We start from the raw sequence: 17,373 nt of genomic DNA, 5'->3' as shown, positions 1-17,373 counted from the left end.
TCACTACTTTTTTTGTTGTTGTTTAAATAAATGCTTTGTGGGTTAAAGAGGTGTCTTGGGTGGCTCTGCTCAGTCTAAAACAGACCCAAACCTAGCTGTCATTAACATCACTCATGGACATTTTAAAATACAAAATTCCTGGCCTCTTTCTCAGAAATTTCTAGTTCACTGGGCCCAGGAATTATAGTTCTAGAATGTTCCTATGTAACCTAATATTAAGACTTCTGAACCACTAACACGGAACACCTACTGTGTGCCAACCACTTAGGGATTTTTTCTGAAGTTTCTGAGATGTTTGGTTCCACTATGAGATGGCAGCATGTGAGGTGTGCCACCGTGGCACATGAAGTGACATATTAGGATCAGACATTGGGACTGGCCAGGCTTCAGCTGTCATAGTGGCCATGAACTCCTGGAGTCTATGGAATATTAGCCTGCATGTTGGTATCCTAGCAAGGACAGGAGGATTGACACCATACTTGGACCTCACATCTTGTAGTGATTTTCGGCTTTCCTGTCACTTAAATGTAACAGAATGGTTGGGAGGGGGATGGTCTCTGCTCACTGAGTGTTGTGCGTGCAGTGGGAGTAGGGGGGATGGTTCTCACATGGTCCTCCAGGAGGAGCTCTTGGTTATTTGGGGAGCACATGTTTTTATGACAAAGTCATCTCCAAATTATTCAGATGATATATGTGGTCACAGGGAAGGGAGGAAACATGTTCCAGTCAGCAACTTCCCCAAACGTCTTCTTGGAAGATTATGGCACAGTGAAAACTGCAGTCTCTTCCAACCCCGGCATCTGTCCAGAACTACAGTGAGAATGTGGCTGAAGCCAAATCTTGGTCTAGACTTTTTAGAAGGAGCACCTGGGTGCAACAGGGACTGGGAAAACTGACCAGGCTGTGGCTGTCCAGCCGTGGTCAGTCACCTGGACTGGTGGACCAATGGGCTACCACCGTCATTCTTGCTTCTGCCTCCAGCTGTGACATCAAGTCAGCAGCCCTCTTCTCTCTGTAAAATGCCCAGAAATCTGGGTGTGCCTCCACCTTGAGCTCTGCCCCATCTGACTCAGAGAGCTGTGGAGGCATCTGCCGAGCTGCACAGACCAGCATTTGTTCCCCCAGCTTCCGTATTGGGACTGGAGTTTGACGGTCTGTTAGTACCCCCTCCCTGTTCTTTGAGCCCCTTAGAGAATCTGTCGTCAGCCTGGGACATAACTACAACCTTTTTGTCTGTGGGTTTCTTCAGGCTCTGTGGTACTCAAGAAGGCTCGACTCACCTTTCTGTGGGAGCCTTGGGTATGGTTGTCCTTCCAACTCTTATGTTTAATGGCCATCTTGTAGGGAGGTCAAGGGAAGGGGTTTCCACAGCAGGGCTGCTAGCCTTCTGTGTGAACTCTGGTAAGGCTCCACAAAGGCCTTAAAGGTCAAGACTCCTCAGGCTGTGTGTGCCTCTGTGTGACAGCCTTGGGGGTAAATGCACTTCCACATGATCATGCTAAATGGCTATTCATGTTCTTCATCAGCCTTCAGTGGGTGGCAGGTTGAGGCATGACTGGATGTGGCTGTCTCCAGACCCATGAAGGTGCCCTGCTGAAACTACTTTAGGAAAGATGTCAGACGATGATAGAGCTCAGCACTTGGGGATGAGGACAGACATGAAGGTCTCAGAGCCACAGGAGCCTGGGATTACAGCACCCTTTGAGCTGTTGGAGATGGAGCCACACCCTTTCTTGAATTCCTGAGTTCAGGAGATAGCATCTACTCTTGGATAGACTGGTATTTTTCTCCTCAGCTGATCCTAGGCCTGCCTTCTCAAGATAATAGGAACTAAAGCTAACTCTGGAGGGACCCCAGAAGGACAGCTGGCACCTGCCCATGTGACAAAGATAGAAACCTCTGAGAGTCACTCAGAGTTCTTGAAGGCTGGGCACAAGTAGCTGTGGACCTCATGGGGGTGAGAAATACTTGTAAGCAGCTATTGCTGGGGACATGGAAAAACTGAGTCATTTGGGTGCCATATTTTATCCCATGTTATCTCAGTTCCTCAGAATCCCACGGGAGAATCTAGACTCAGAATACACATCCCTTCAGTTCCGGTTATGTAGTCTATCACCCCAGTGAAGCCGAGCATCCCTCACATCATAGGTGCTCACCAAAGGGTGCACCGTCCCTGTAAGTGGGTTCATCTGGAATCTTCTAGATCTGGATTGACCTGTCCACCCATGGAGGAGAGTGAAAATCCTGGATTCTGGGGTCTGGCTTGATTACAGGGAGCATGGGAGGCCTATGTCTCTCATTGCCTTGCTTGGACAATCTTGGTTGAACCACTAGAGATGCTGAGTGGAAGTGTGAGGGAAGACCGTGCCTTGAGCCGCAGACCTGAACCACACTCCAGAAACTGAATCTATCCCCCTAAGCACCAGACACAGTCTGCCCTTTGTGGCCCAAGCCCCAGTGTACTGAGTCTTTGCAACAAAGCTACAGCTTAGAAGTCATTGAACAGTTTCTTATACATTTGAAAACAGATTCAGTTGTCGTAAAATGCATACCTCTCCTCCCAGTTCATCAACAGGAAAACTGACACCCAAATTGTTTAGGACTCACACCTGCCCCACCTTGAGATGGTAGCTGGGACTAGCTCCATGTAATTCACCAAAGAATTTGCAGTCTGCTTTCAAGCTACAAACTGAGCTCCCAAAACTCAGACTCAGCTACTTAGCCAGGCATATTGATCAAGGGACCTTCTCCATGCTTTCCCTCACAGGCTGCCGGAATTTGTCCTATTAGCTAGTAACACAAAGCCTCAGGCAGCATCTGAAAAGCTGTGAATAGTGGAGTTGGGAGGCTGGCCATGCTGGGCAGCTGGAGGCTAGGATAAGCATCAGGACTGGCTGGGTGGGTTTGATTGTGCAGATGTGACAAGAAGCTACCCCCACCCCACCCCCTCAGCCACCTTCAGGATAATCCCAGGTCATACCCTAGTGGTAGTGCTGATAAGGGACAAATGTCTGACAGCCAGAACCTAGCCAGTCTCAAAGAAACAAGCTGCCATTTATGAGGGGTGAGAACCTAATTGCCAGATGCGACTGGAAAGCTTCAGTGTAGGGCTGGAAGTGAGTGGTGAGTGAGGAACATGGACCAGTACACTACTGCCACAGGATGAAGGGTAACTGGCAACTGGGGTAAAAGGGATTGAGAAATGGGGTGACTGTATATCCCTATTTGCTTAGGAGAAATCCCAGAACCTTTTGTTCTAGGTACCCCCCTTTCACTTTTTTCAAGTTTCCTGGTCTGAGCAATACACAGCCACCCTAGCTCAACAGACTCCATGCCAAGCAGGCAATTTGGATGCCAAGGGATATCCTGAGCAAGAAGGGGGCTAGGAACCCATATGTAATGACCCCTTCCCCCTTATACCACACCCCTCTTTCCCTCAAAACACTTTCCTACCCGAGCTTCTTTTCAAGCTTCTTTTCGCTTGAATGACCCTCCCAATACTGGCCCCTTCCCGCTGTCCCTTATCTGGACCCTCCCAAAGGCCTTCTCTAGCCAGCTTTCCCAGAAGAGCACTCCATTACCGTTTACTCTCCTCAGACCGCCTTCCAGAAGTATAGCAGTCAGCTTTATCTGTGACATCATCAGTCCCCAAGTCACCAGATCATGTGATAGTCAGCGTCTCAAGGTTCATGAGGCCTGTGTATGAACTCAGGTTCTGCTGGGCCCTGTGTGGCATCTCATTCAGGGACCAGCCTATGATTAGAATATGTTGCTCTTACAGCAGGAGGTAATCAGGGGGCAGAACCAACTCCCCCACCCCACTCCACCCCCCAAGCATTGAGAGCCTCTGTTTGGAAATGTCTGGGTCATGTTCATGTACAATTCCATGTTCTAAAATCCATCACGGACCCAAAACACGGTCAGTTACAGTAGAAAAGAGGGTATTGTCCATCAGAATGTAGAGTGGGGGACAGGGAAGAAATGGCACTATCCATTACAAAATACGGTGATTACTGCATTAAACGGAAGGCAGAACTGTGTGTGTCTCGGCCACCATTGTCTCCCCAGTGATAACCATATTGCAGATGGGTTGGGAGTCTCGACTCCTGTTTTCTTTATCGTGACTGTTAGTGGTGTTGCTGTGGGTGTCATGATATAGATGGAGCCAACATGGTAGAAGTGGGAATGGATTTGGTTTGGAAGATACTGGGCCATCTGGAGCCCATGAGAGCAGGATTTGACTCTTTAGCCTCTGTCTACTGGAGTTGTAGCTATGGATGTCATAGGCACGGGGTTGGTGAGCCTGATCTATAGACTCGATGACTACGGTTAGGAAAGGTAAATTTGGAGTGGGCAGGACCCACATCACTCTCTGGAACTGATGCTTAATCGTTTTACAGGTGAACAAGAGAAAAAGAACATTCTAGAAAATTAAAATAGCCTGGAGGGGAAAAAAGCAGACAGAGGGTGAGCATTGCACATTTGTAGAGCTTCCAGTTCTGAGGTCTGTCTGGAATGTGGGGCTCACTCGGGCAGGAGGATAAAGATCAAAGTGTTTGGCTTTTCATCGTTGTGAGTCTTATGCCCTTTGAAGAGTCTAGACTTCATCCTCTAGGCAGCAGGGAGTCTTTAGAGCGCTCCAAACAAGTATGGAAGAGAACAGAGTTTGTGGTGTACAAAACTGACCGTCCAGATGGTGCCAGCATGGAGGATGGATTGCAGAGGGAGCAAGGTCTGAAGTGTGAGAGTGGAGAAGTGTAGCGTGGGGAGGGGGCTCGACCTCTGGGGGTGTGATAGAGATGTCACAGGTACATGAGATGCTGCAGTGAAGCAACTCAAGAAAGTCACTGATGGGCTACGACAGTGGTTCTCAACCTTCCCAATGCTGTGACCCTTTAATACAGGTCCTCAGGTGGTGGTGACTCCCAACCTAAAATTATCTTCATTGCTACACCATAACTGTAATTTTGCTACTTTTATGAATCAGAATGTAAATATCTGATGTGCATACTATCTGATATGCAACCCCTATGAAAGGGCCATTCGACCCTGACGGGTCGTGACCCGCAGGTTGAGAACCACTGGGCTGTGGCCTAAAGGAGAAGTCACTAGTGTGTTTCGCTTGGGCCCCTGGAGTTGTCATTCACAGAGGATTTGGTGGCCTTTGAACCGTGGTCTGATGCTAAGGATCCAGACATCTCCAGGAAGATTACTCCTGTCAGAAAGAACTGTAGGTGCAAAGGCCTGAAGGAGAATTTGGAGAATGGTAACAAATGTGGTTCTGGCTGTGCATTTGAGGCGCCGGTGAAATGCTACCCTGGTAGAGACAGGAAACAGGCAGGTAGGAGTGTGTCTGCCGGCTGCAGCGTGAGTCTGAGGGTTTCCTGATTCCAGAGATCTTTTAAGTCTTTACATCTGGGAGAACGAGGAGTCTACTTTGGGGCATATTTCCTTCGGTCCCTGTAATACAGTCCAGACCCCTTCCTATGACCCTTCAGTCCTTTGTCATCTTCTGCAGCTCACCACATGTTCCCTTTCCACTAACTACCACACTATGCTGTTCTGGAGTCCCTGTCCCTCACATATGCCATGCTCAATGCCCTCTTCCCTCAGGCCTTTGCACCTACAGTTCTTTCTGACTGGAGTAATCTTCCTGGGGATGTCTGGCTCCTTAGCATCAGGCCACAGTTCAAAGGCCACCACCTTAGACAGGCCATCTCAGTCCCCCCACTGAAAGCTGCTTACCTCATTCCTTTCCTCCTTTTCCCTTTTGCCCAGTCCTGGGTTTTTGTCCCCTGTTAGGAGGTAACTATCACTGCCGATAAGGATCTTGATAATGCATCTTTGTAGCTGCTAAGCCAGCCCGTAGGACAGTGAGTGGCATTCAGCAGGGGCCACCACTCCACTGAAACTCAAGCTCAGTAGAAGCATTGCAGAGACCACATCTTGTGAGACAGGGACAGGTTAGGAGTCATGAATACAGCAGATCTACCCCACATTGGGCACCAGATGATAAAGGAAGTCAAAAGATTACTTTACCATTCATTAACAAGCAAAATCCATGCACAATTTTCACAAGACAGAATGGGGAATCCGAACCGGGTCACCAGCTGCTCCGATGCTCACGTTGGCCATGCGTTCCTTCTTCCAAAAAGTCTGCACATTTCTCAGTCCTGCCTATATTTGGGTCATGACCATTCCCAAAGAAAACTTCACCTCTTTAACCCTGAAGCTCCTTTCGGTTGGCTATTGGACTGGTGACAGAATTCCCACAACGGACCATTAGCCCTGAGCATTGCAAGGTAGCAGAGTCAGGGGGAAGAAGAAACTTCCTAGCGAGTCGGAAGGAGCAGTCGGATGGAGAAGTCAGATCTGGAGTGTGTGGAGTCGACAGCTGACAAGCAGTGTTTCAGAAGCAAGGGAATAAACAGCTCCATGAGTCTGGTCACCAGTGTCCAAACACTGCCTAGCCAAGCAGTAAGGCTTGGACTGAAAAAAGCAAATAGAAAATCTTGAGTACAATCTGTGACTTTGGAGTAAGATTCTGGCAAGTATGCATGGATGGGACACCCCATGTGCTCAGGAAATAGCCAGTACTGTCCATCTCTCTGGGTGGCTTCTCTGGCAATGTGTATATTTCTAGAAGGCATCCCTGGTACTCTCAGAGGGAACAAAGACTGAAGTTAGTCTTAGGATAAAGATGAGCCCCGCCAGGGGACTGGCCTCGAACAGCTTCTTTAGAGCTAACAAAGTTGCATGGTAACTTTCAGCAAGCTCCAACACCAGAAATGGTATCAAGAAAACTTGAGGGGCCCATTAGCAAACACTGACTACTGGGGATGTTGCTTGGTTTGCTGTGGGATGGTCTGTATGTCAAGTGTGTTGCTGATTGGTCAATAAATAAATCACTGATTGGCCAGTGGCCAGGCAGGAAGTATAGGCGGGACAAGGAGGAGAATAAAGCTGGGAAGTGGAAGGCTGAGTCAGAGAGACACTGCCAGCCACCACGATAACAAACAGCATGTGAAGATGCCGGTAAGACACGAGCCATGTGGCAAGGTATAGATTAATGGAAATGGATTAATTTAAGCTATAAGAACAGTTAGCAAGAAGCCTGCCACGGCCATACAGTTTGTAACCAATATAAGTCTCTGTGTTTACTTGGTCGGGTCTGAGCGGCTGTGGGACTGGCAGGTGAGAGAGATTTGTCCTGACTGTGGGCCAGGCAGGAAAACTCTAGCTACATTGGTTGGTAGAGTATTTGCCTAGAATATGTGAGGTCCTGGGTTCAATCCCCAGCACCACATAAACCAGGCAAGGTTGTGGGTACCTGCACGAAGTAGGTGGAGGAAGAGGAATCAGTTCAAGATCATCCTTGGCTACATAGCAAGTTCCAGGCCAAGGCTACACGAGGCTTTCTCTTTAAAAATGAAATAAAGTCATATATACATTTATTATATGTATATATTTATACATATGCACATGTATATGTATACACACACACACACGTCAGAATAAGGCAAAAGAAACAGGAGGGTTTTTAAGCCTTCTGCTTGAAGCTCAACCACTCTATCAATCAGCAGAGATGGCCTCAGTTTGCTGCTCAGGAGACATACGATGAAGCAGGAAGGCCCTGATTGGACCACTTGTGCTCTGGTGAGCAGGGCTGCAGAAAATCGCCCAAGCATGGAAACTGGCATTGCTCTAAGTTCACAGTGACCAACGTCAGTCAGGTCTGCAGCAGTGCCCAGCAATCCATCTGTGTTCTCCACTGGATTGTGGGAACTGCCGTGAGCATTCTCTGCTCCCCTAAACCCACCCTAGCCCTCACAATGTCCTTGAGGATGACCTTGCCTTCTGCCTCCCAGACGACACACTCAACTTCTAATGCTAAAGACACCAAGGCTACAGCCCCATAGCATCTCCCCCCAGCCCCGTCTCCATCCTTCCCTTCTTTTGTGTGAGATGATCCAGCATTTTTCTCATCAAAATACTGCTATAGATTATACTTCAAGTAAAGGATTTGGGGCTGGAGAAGGGGCTCAGCACTTTAGATTGCATCTGCTCTTGGAGAGGTCCCAAGTCCAATTGCCAGCATCCACAGGCGGTTCACGACCACCTGTAACTCCAGCTCCAGGGGATCCAACCTCACTGGACTCTGTGCACACCTGCATGCATGCACATACCACACACATATATATGTAATTAAAAATTAAGATAAAAAGATTTAACAGACCTATGTTGAGGCTTAAGGTTTCAAGACCTTCAAATACATTTAGTGTCACTAACAAATAAAAAATGAATAAAACAGTGCCTCTCTAGGGCCTGGGAATATGGCTCTGAAGGGTGATTGCCCAGCATGAGTGACATGCTGGGTTCAGTCCCCAGCACCACATAAAACGTATGATAGTGCAGGTTTGGAATTCCAGAACTGAGGAGGTGGAAACAGAAGGATCAGAAAGTCAGGCCAATCCCCTGATAAATGCTAAATGTAAGCCAGCCTGATCTACACGAGACTGTCTCAAAGAAGTAAAACATTCCTCCTCCTGGAAGCCTTCTTGCCCATATGAGGTGTGCACTCAGTTTCTCCCTTTTTGCTCGTAGCTACCTACCTCGGCCCCGCCAGCCCTTCTTATTTTTCCTGCAGAGTTCCTTGATGTGTTCTCGTATGTTGGTGCAACAACTGGGAGTTAGCTTTTTTTTTTTTTTTTTGGTTTTTCGAGACAGGGTTTCTCTGTGTAGCTTTGCGCCTTTCCTGGAACTCACTTGGTAGCCCAGGCTGGCCTCGAACTCACAGAGATCTGCCTGGCTCTGCCTCCCGAGTGCTGGGATTAAAGGCGTGCGCCACCACTGCCCGGCCAGGAGTTAGCATTTTTGTTTTCTATGATGATGTACATTTTTCTATCTCTTCGTTGGCCGGCTTTATTCTTTTGTGAGCTGCCTTTTAACTTCCTTGGCCAGTATTTCTGTTTCAAATCTCTTTTATTGACTTGCAGTTCTTTGTATACGAAGTGGAGTGAGTGCCTGGCTGCGATAACACATGGATTTTTTCCCTCCATTTGTTCCTCACCATTTAGCTTTTGTTTATAGTCATTTTTGAAATGCGAAAGTTTCCCGTTTCTTCCATATGAAGTAATAATTGTTTCTTATGATTTCTGACGTTGGAATAAGGTTCAGAAATTACTCTCCCATCTCGGAACTTACGCAGATCTTCCTTGTATTATTTGCCTCTGAACAGACACAGCCAGGCCCCTCTGCCTTGTCTTCTCGGGCCTCTCATCTCAGGATAACAAAATCCTCTTCCTCAACACCCACCCCTGCGAGCAGGGTCTTCTCATAGTTTCTTCTAGGGTTACTGTGATGCACAGAGTGAGATATGGAGCCGCTGTAAAAACAACTGATTAGCCGTTTGTCTTGGCATCTTGTCTTCCTGAAACCCCCCTGGTTGCATGCTCCATTCCTACACTCTATTTGTGGACTTCCTTTATCCAGTTACATCGCTCTTGGGTTTGTTATCAACTCATTCAGGTTTTTTTTTTTTATTGTGGCTTTATAACCAGTGTTAATACATTAAATTCAGTGTCTGCCATGACAAGCCTTCCCCACCACTGGGAGGAATCGGGTGTCATGACAGAGTTCATTGTTCCAGCCCCATTCATGAAGGCTGTATGAGTATGAGCAGGCTACTGGAACTCTCAGCCTCAGCTTATGTGTCTGTAAAATGGGATGATTCCTAACATTTTCCCCCTCAGCAACTGCTGTTAAGGACACTCTTAGTGAGGTGACGACACTCTTGAAATGCCAGTGAGCACCTCGTATGGCACCAGTGCTGGTCTCAGAGAGCTTGGCTACTTTAATGTTTATTCTAACAGGTGAAACATTTTTATAAGTTCCAGAATAAATAATCCATGTGGATCTTACCTGGAGTTGAGTTCACTTTATACTATGATACAGGATAACTGTGGCCTTGACAATGTCACCTCTTTCTAAACTGGAGTATTGTTTCTCTGATTTGTACCTGCGTGCATGTGTGTGTGTGTGTGTGTGTGTGTATGTGTGTGTGTGTGTGTGTGTGTGTGTGTGTGTGTGTGTGTGTGGTGTGTGTGTGTGTGTGTGTGTGTGTGTGTGTGTGTGTGTGTGTGTGTGTGTTGGGGGTGGGGGCCTTGTATTTAATTATCTGGACCAGGGTTGTGTTCCCGGGCTGAGTGTGGACTGCGGACACTGCATCTGGCATGTGTGAGGAGGCGGGAATGAGCATACGCCTCACCCCTACATTGTCATGGGAATCTTGCATCAGGGTCAGTTTAAACTGCTCAGATATGACTAATGTGGCTGACACTGTGAAGCGCCGGCCTTGAAATTGCCCCACCCACTAAGCAGTTTCCACACTCCTCCAGATCTTTCCTTCATATTCATTTTGGTTATTCAGATTTGCCTGCGAGACCCCCCCCCATTGCTGTGTCACAGCTGTGCATTTATTAATAAGTTGAGTCCTATCTCTTGTGATTAGATTATCACCTTAATTTTATTAGCGCCTCTTCTTTCACTTTCTATGTATTTAAACGTGTGTGTGTGTGTGTGTGTGTGTGTGTGTGTGTGTGTGTGTGTGTGTTGTGTGTGCACACATGCACACATGCTAGTATGGACCCATATGAACATATAGACTGCACTCTATGTTTTTAAGTCGATCAGCCAGAAATGTTTTTGTCAGAAGCCAACCGTTTCCCCCTGTTCTCAACTCTTCTGAATTTATTCTCCCTTCTTCTTATAGTTCTGTTTACTTATTCTCTTTGTAACTCTTTTAATGGAAACATTCACTTCCTTCTTATTTCTTTGTTATTCACTCATGGGCAAGACTGTGAGAGCCACCGCTTCCCTTCAGCACTGGGCCAGCAGCAGCACCACAGAGGCATTGGTGTTCACAGCTCAGTCCTTCTTTCCCCTCTGAACTCAGAAGCTTATTTGAAGGCTCCAAGAAAGTGGGCATTTTTCATTACTCCCTCCTTGTTGACTTCGTGACGTTATCAGAGAACAGAGGTAAATGTCACAGGCCTTTCTTCCAGGCTCTACACTTGGCTATGCAGTGGCCTCTGAGTTGCTCCCATTGAGCTTGAGTTTTGAATTTGGATGGAGTGATGGAGCACCTGCTGAATGTCACTCACTGTCCTGTGGATAGCGTAGCAGCCAAAAGGATGCACAGACAAGCCCTTAGCCACGGTGACATTTGCCTCCCTGCAAACAATAGGTTTTGTTCTGTGCCTGGATTTGTGGAACTAGCCTTGCAGTCTAATATGAGGTCCATGTTTTCAATATTCTCTGGGCATCGAGAAAGGTCATTTTTCAAGGAGACATCAGGGCACAAACTTGTGTGAAGTGTTAGCAAGCTGAGGCAGGAGGATCACCATGTGTTTTAGACAAACCTGGGCTGCATAGCAAGTAGCATAGTAGACCAGGGAGGGCTACATGAGCAAGGCCACACATCAGAAAAACAAATGAAACCAAGCATGGTCGCACACGCCTCCCAATGCAGGCAGGAAGGTCAAGTTCAGGGTCATCCTTGGCCGTGTAGGGAGTTCAAGGCCAGCTTGGCATGTGTGAGACCCTGTTTCCAATACACAAAAAGGTTTTGTTTAAAAGCCACAGAGCATCATCTAATACACACTCATCATTATACCTATGGAATCTTTATCTTTTTTTTTTTTTTTTTTTTGGTCCTCAGATTTAGATATTTTATTGTGTTGTCTCTATCAGTGCCTTGGGGGCACACAAAATCGGAACCGACATGTCTTCATTCTGGAATCCTCCCACCCGCTCTGTGAATATCATCTTTGGCCTTTAAGTCTTTGTCAGGATTAGTGAAGGCAACCTTGGCTTTGTCAGCCATCCATTTTAATTGGCAGTTTGAAAACAGCAAAGCTAGCAGAAGGACACCAGAAGGAAAGCATGGTGAATTTTCTAGCAAGCCTCTCATATTCCCCACTCAAGATCAATAGTAAATTCTGGTTATGTACAGTAATTACCCACCTAGTTGTTAATGAGTTTTCTTCCATTATTATTTCTCGAGTCTAGGCCTTGTGAGAGCGCTCCGACATAAAAGCTTTGCTCAAGGACAAGGTTCTCAAACCGAACCTGGTAACCACTCGGCGGTGGCGGAGGGTCCCCGTCTCTCCCTCTTCTAAGATGGGTGGCTGCTGGAGACGATGCCATCCAGCTCTTTTTCGGTACTTGTCCTCTTCCAGGACCCTGAGAAACCAGCTCCTCCCATTCGCTGATAATGTAACGGAGGTGTGATATTCCAGAACCAGAAGGGTAGAACCCTGTGGAGCAGAGGACACTTCCTCTGCCTGCCTTCCCTGGGACAGGCTTGGGTCGTCTTCAGAGCTGAAAGACAGAGCTTTGAAAGGCCATATTCTTGCACTAATAGTGTCAGTTAATCAGCCCTGTCTCTTTCAGAGTGTGAGGAGAAATGTCTTGGGAGCTCTCCAGAAGGCTCTTGACCTTAAAGAAGGATCAGGAGCCAGGAGTAACATAACAGCGGAGAGCTGAGTGTTAAATTTAAAGCTGTGTGTGTGTGGGGGGGGTGTACATGGATGTGTGCAGGTACACATTCATAGAGGCCAGAGTCAACTTCAGATGTCTTCCTCAATCACTTTCCGCCTTATTTTTGAGACAACACCTCTCCCTGAACCTTAAGTTCCTTGATTTGACTAGGCTGGCCAGCCAATGAGCGTCAGGGACCTGCCCATCCCCACCCCGAGCGCCTGCTGGGCCTGGCTTGTCTATGGATACTGGGATCTCAGCTCCAGTCTCCCCCCTTGCATGGCAGGCAGTTTCCCCATCAAGCCATTCCTCCAGCCCCAGGGACTTTAAAACCCAGGCTGCTATTGAAGATCGCCCTGACGTCTGGACTCCTTCAACCAACTGAACTCGGTCTTTGGGGACCCAAGCATTGGGTGAACCCGAACCCTCTTCCAGGGTAAAGGCTGGGTAGGCCTTCCTTTCCTGTCACTGCTCCGGGTCACGTTATCTTGGCCGTGTTTTTCATCCCCAGTTGAGGGACTGGTCTTACTAGCAGGTAAACCTGTCCACATTTGTTGTTACAAATTACATTTTGTCTTCCTTTTAAAGCAGGCTGCTTTGCATTTCCTCTCTTTAAAACATCTGTGGTTTTTCCTTTGAATTCTACTTTTTTTTTTTCTTTCTAAATTGATTGCTTTTGCTTTCTCCCCTTTCGGTAATTTTGAAGATAAGCTACTTCATATTCTATTACTAATTACACTTAACATCTTTAAATACATGCTCTAACCTATATTTCTCTAATTAACCACAGAAACTATAAAACAGACTTTCTTGCAAGATGAGGAAATTAGCATCTCTCCGCGCTCCACCTTTCCCCATGGTATCGGTAGAATCTGAAATATTTTACCCAAGGGTTCTGACTGGAATGATATTGTATGTGTTCTCTTCCAAGGAACATTTGTTACATTCACGTTCCATTTTACAACCACCTTCATAGCAGTTACCAGATTCATTACTGTATTTGTTCTTTGCTGACTTTTTATTTGTTATGAACCACACCTTGCTGGTACTTGAATTCTTCACTTTGATTCATCTCTTCATTGTATGGGGAAAAAAAAAAAACCCTCCAAGTGGCATTTTTATGATATTTATGTGACTATTACATTCCTGAAACCCTTGACATCTGAAAGCAGTTTTCTCTTATCTTGGCTGTAACAGTTCAGATGGATTGCACCCTGCGTTACTTGGGTCCACGTTTGTACCCTGTCTCAGAGAAATCCTTGAGGGTCACTCCACACTATTTTTCACTGGGTTCCTGAGTTGACTCAGGTACCCATCTATTTCCAGAGTTTGGTCAATCCAGTTGCCTGAGTTTGGGAATGGGATGGACTTGTGAGGCGGATGTCCTGATGTCACCGTCTTCTCAGGGTGTATGAGCTCATTGATTCAATTCAGTAAGCGTTAGTTGAGTGCCTACTGTGTGCCAGATGCTATGAGAGCCATTAGAAGTTAAGAGAATCAAGGGGACACGATTTCTGCTCTGAGAAACATCTTCTGGGGCTGTGTATTGAGTGAAGAGAGAAAGTCTCTAATGCACTGACAAGTGTCAAAATGATTGGCAAGGTAAGCTAAGCTGTCTCATGTAACTGCCGTCGGGGTCCCAGATGGTTCCCCTAAGGGCTAGAGATGTAGTTTGGTGGTTGAATGTCTGCCTAGCATGTGAGGGGTCCTGAGTTCACTTCCCAGCACCATGGAGAAACAAGGCAAAAGAGTACCTTTGCATAGACGAAAGAGTCAAGTGTCAGCGTGGTGATGCCAGGCTCTGGTGCTGGGAATTAAATTCCCACAGCAAGTCTGCTTATGCCCATGCTTCCTGGACCCCAGCTCATCTTTTGTCAGAAATTATGGTTTGGGTTTTGTTGTTGTTGTTTTGGTTTGGGTTTTTTTTTGTTGTTGTTGGTTTGGTTTGGTTTGGTTTGGTTTGGTTTTTGTCTTCAGTCCATCTTAGACTTCTTTAACAGACCATGTGACTGTCTCCTGTCTGTCTCGAAGGTCATTACCTTTGGATATCATTTGTATGATGCTCCTTCTGAACTCACCCAAATCTGGAGACAGCATGGCTGTGTGTGGACATCCCTGGTTAGCCCAATTCAGTGCTAACGTCATGCCTGGGGTAGACAGGCAGATGTCCTACAGATGTGAGGACCTTCCTCAAGGACTCCGCTGGCAGACTCAGACCCCGTGAACATTCTTTGATTCATAGTGGGAGAGAGTTTGAAGGGGTGGCTATGAGCTTCATTCCTGGAGTCAGAACGCTTCAGCTGAAGGTTGGCCCTGCCATTCATGGGCTAGTGTGGCCTTGGCCCGCTGCTGACCCTCTCTGTGACTCGGTGGCTTCAGTTTTAAATGAGGTTAGTAACAGTACCCACCCTGTGGTGTTACTGTGATGGCTAAATTGAGTCTTTGATGGAAGTGCTTAGAACAGTGTCTATACTTAGTAAATGTTCAATAATATATAATAATCACCACTATCAACTTTATCTTGTACTGCCTGAAAGCGTTTTTATGCCCTTCTCTCCCCCGGCACAGATTCTTTCTATACTTAAGCAATAATGTGATCGCAAGGATGAACTGGCTGGATCTTAGGGCCCAGGACCCTTTTGCTGAATTGAATGGGAATGTTTCCAGTGGAGGCTGGAAAAGACATACTTCTTTCAGAAAAGGACGTGGGTGGGGCAGGCAGAACCAGCCCGAAACCCCACACATGGACTCAGGGCTTCCTCTGCGTGTTTGTTATCTTTTAAATTTAGCAAACTTGATTTTATTTTTCATCTTGCTTTATTCTAATTAGTAACTCACATAGATTCATCCAAGCATCAGTATTATTGGTATGTGTATATGCGGGAGTGTGTATGCATGTTGGTATCTGTGTAGTGGTGCATCAGTTTGTGGGTATGTATGGGTGGGTGGGTGGGTGTGCGTGCACATGTGCATACATGTGTAGAAGCCAGAGGCTAAGCTCTGGTATCATTCCTCAGGTGCCATTCACCTTGTTATTTGAGGCAGGGTCTCCCCCTGGGACCTGGAGCTCACTGATCAGGCTTGGCTGGTTGGTCAGCAAACCCCAGAAGATATCCTCTCTTCACCTCCAAACACACACCACTACACCCAGCTTTTCATATGGGTGGTAGAGATGGAATTGGGGTCCTCGTGAGACTCGCTCACCAACTGAGCCACTTCCCGAGCTCCCTCAGTATCAGTATCGTTAACACCGTGGATACATGTCAGTGTTAAAAGGGAACTTACACAGTGGCTTGTGTTCATTTTTACCTCTTTGGAGTTGTTTGTTTACAGTGAGCCTGCAGCATTCCTGCAGCCACAAAAAAATTAAATGTAATTTCATTTGGAAAGAAGTCACCCAGAAACCTACAACCCTAATACAGTTTTTATTTGGGGGCTCTTGTCCAATCTTTACCCATATATAAACAAGCATTTAATAGCTATCATCAAAAGTACATGTATAATTTTATGACCCACTATTTTACTTAAAATGATAGTTAGCACTCTTTCCACAGGGTCGTATTTATCACTTTAATGATTACCTTCGCACCGCGCCACATTAAAGACTATAATTTACTTCCCTTTATTGGGCTGACATATAGGTGGTTGGCATTTTTCCTCTGTGATAGAATTATGTCACTATCAACATCTTTGTCCCCGTGTCTCTTTTTCTTTTGAATTAATTCCTAGAGATTACAGAGTTGGAGTGTGGCATAGTCTGTGACTCTTAAGAGATCATACACTCCCTTCCAAAAAGACGGCGTCTTTAGTTGGCAGCGCACAATGATTGCGTGTGTGAGCTCCTATACAGCCTCATCGATGTTGATTTTTTAATGGGTTTTTTTCTTTATGCTTTCCCTAGCGGTGTGTACTACATTTGCACAGTGATTCTAATTTCTCATCTAAATCCTCTGAGTATACTCTTTGCCTGACTTGGGGACACTCCCAGAGTAATGGAAAAACTTCTGCTCAATAGTGAAATGTTCCCCTTATCATAGCTATTGCAGTTCTTTCTTCTCTCCACCCTGCCATTTTCCTTTTAAGTTCTGATTTAGTACGTTGGTTTGCTTTTCCATGCATTGCCGTGTTCTCCCTCAACCTCCTTGTGGAGTCTGTTAGGGAGTGGCGTGAGGATGGCTCAAGACTTCCATCAGAGTGGATCCTTAAGAGTAGAGCGGGAGAGATGACAGGAAGTGAGCAGAGCCTCTAGACCCCGTCACAGGTCCCTACCCTGTTCCTCAAAAGCTTTGGCCTCTGAAATAATGGCATCATCAGCATAGTGTGGCTGTAGTTTGAAGGGGTTGGAATCCTTGTGGACGTGACATGAATCTTCTCCTAGCAAAGGTATTTAGAGGGAAGAGGTGGACGTGGCCCTCTCTGTTGGGAGATTGTCACCCCATTATCAGTAAGCCATGTCCTTTCTCCTACTACAAACCAAGCTGAGAAGGGTCAAGGCTATGCCTCTTCAAGTCTGCTTGAATGACGGTTTCTTCCCCAGCACAAGGGACCAAGGGCAGCGAAAGCTGCCTAGGATGGACATATTGAAGAGAGAAAGACTAATAATAATAATAAAAAACCCAACTCTGCTATATCTGCCTTTTGTCAAATGGACACTTCAATGCTATACCCAGCATGGAAGCGAGCATGCCTCCCACCTACAGCCTTGAGCTCAGCCAGTCCAGCCCAACCCTGGTGTCGTTCATTCTTTCTATTTCTCTAAAGACTAAGAAAATGCTCCCAATGCCAGCCCTCAGAGACCCCTGCAAAATATGGGGGGGGTCACCTCCTGACCTC

The 17,373-nt window shown here is 46.5% G+C and overlaps 1 protein-coding gene across 1 annotated transcript in view; it reads left to right on the top strand.

The window, feature by feature from the left end:
• The window catches only part of Csmd2 (CUB and Sushi multiple domains 2), a 573,936-nt gene that overhangs the window by 362,009 nt on the left and 194,554 nt on the right, over positions 1–17,373 (top strand).

This window comes from Peromyscus californicus, unplaced genomic scaffold (assembly GCF_007827085.1).
Source record: "Peromyscus californicus insignis strain IS unplaced genomic scaffold, ASM782708v3 Scaffold_5__1_contigs__length_169319896, whole genome shotgun sequence".
Classification (NCBI taxonomy): domain Eukaryota; kingdom Metazoa; phylum Chordata; class Mammalia; order Rodentia; family Cricetidae; genus Peromyscus; species Peromyscus californicus.
This window is presented reverse-complemented; position numbering and strand designations above follow the sequence as displayed.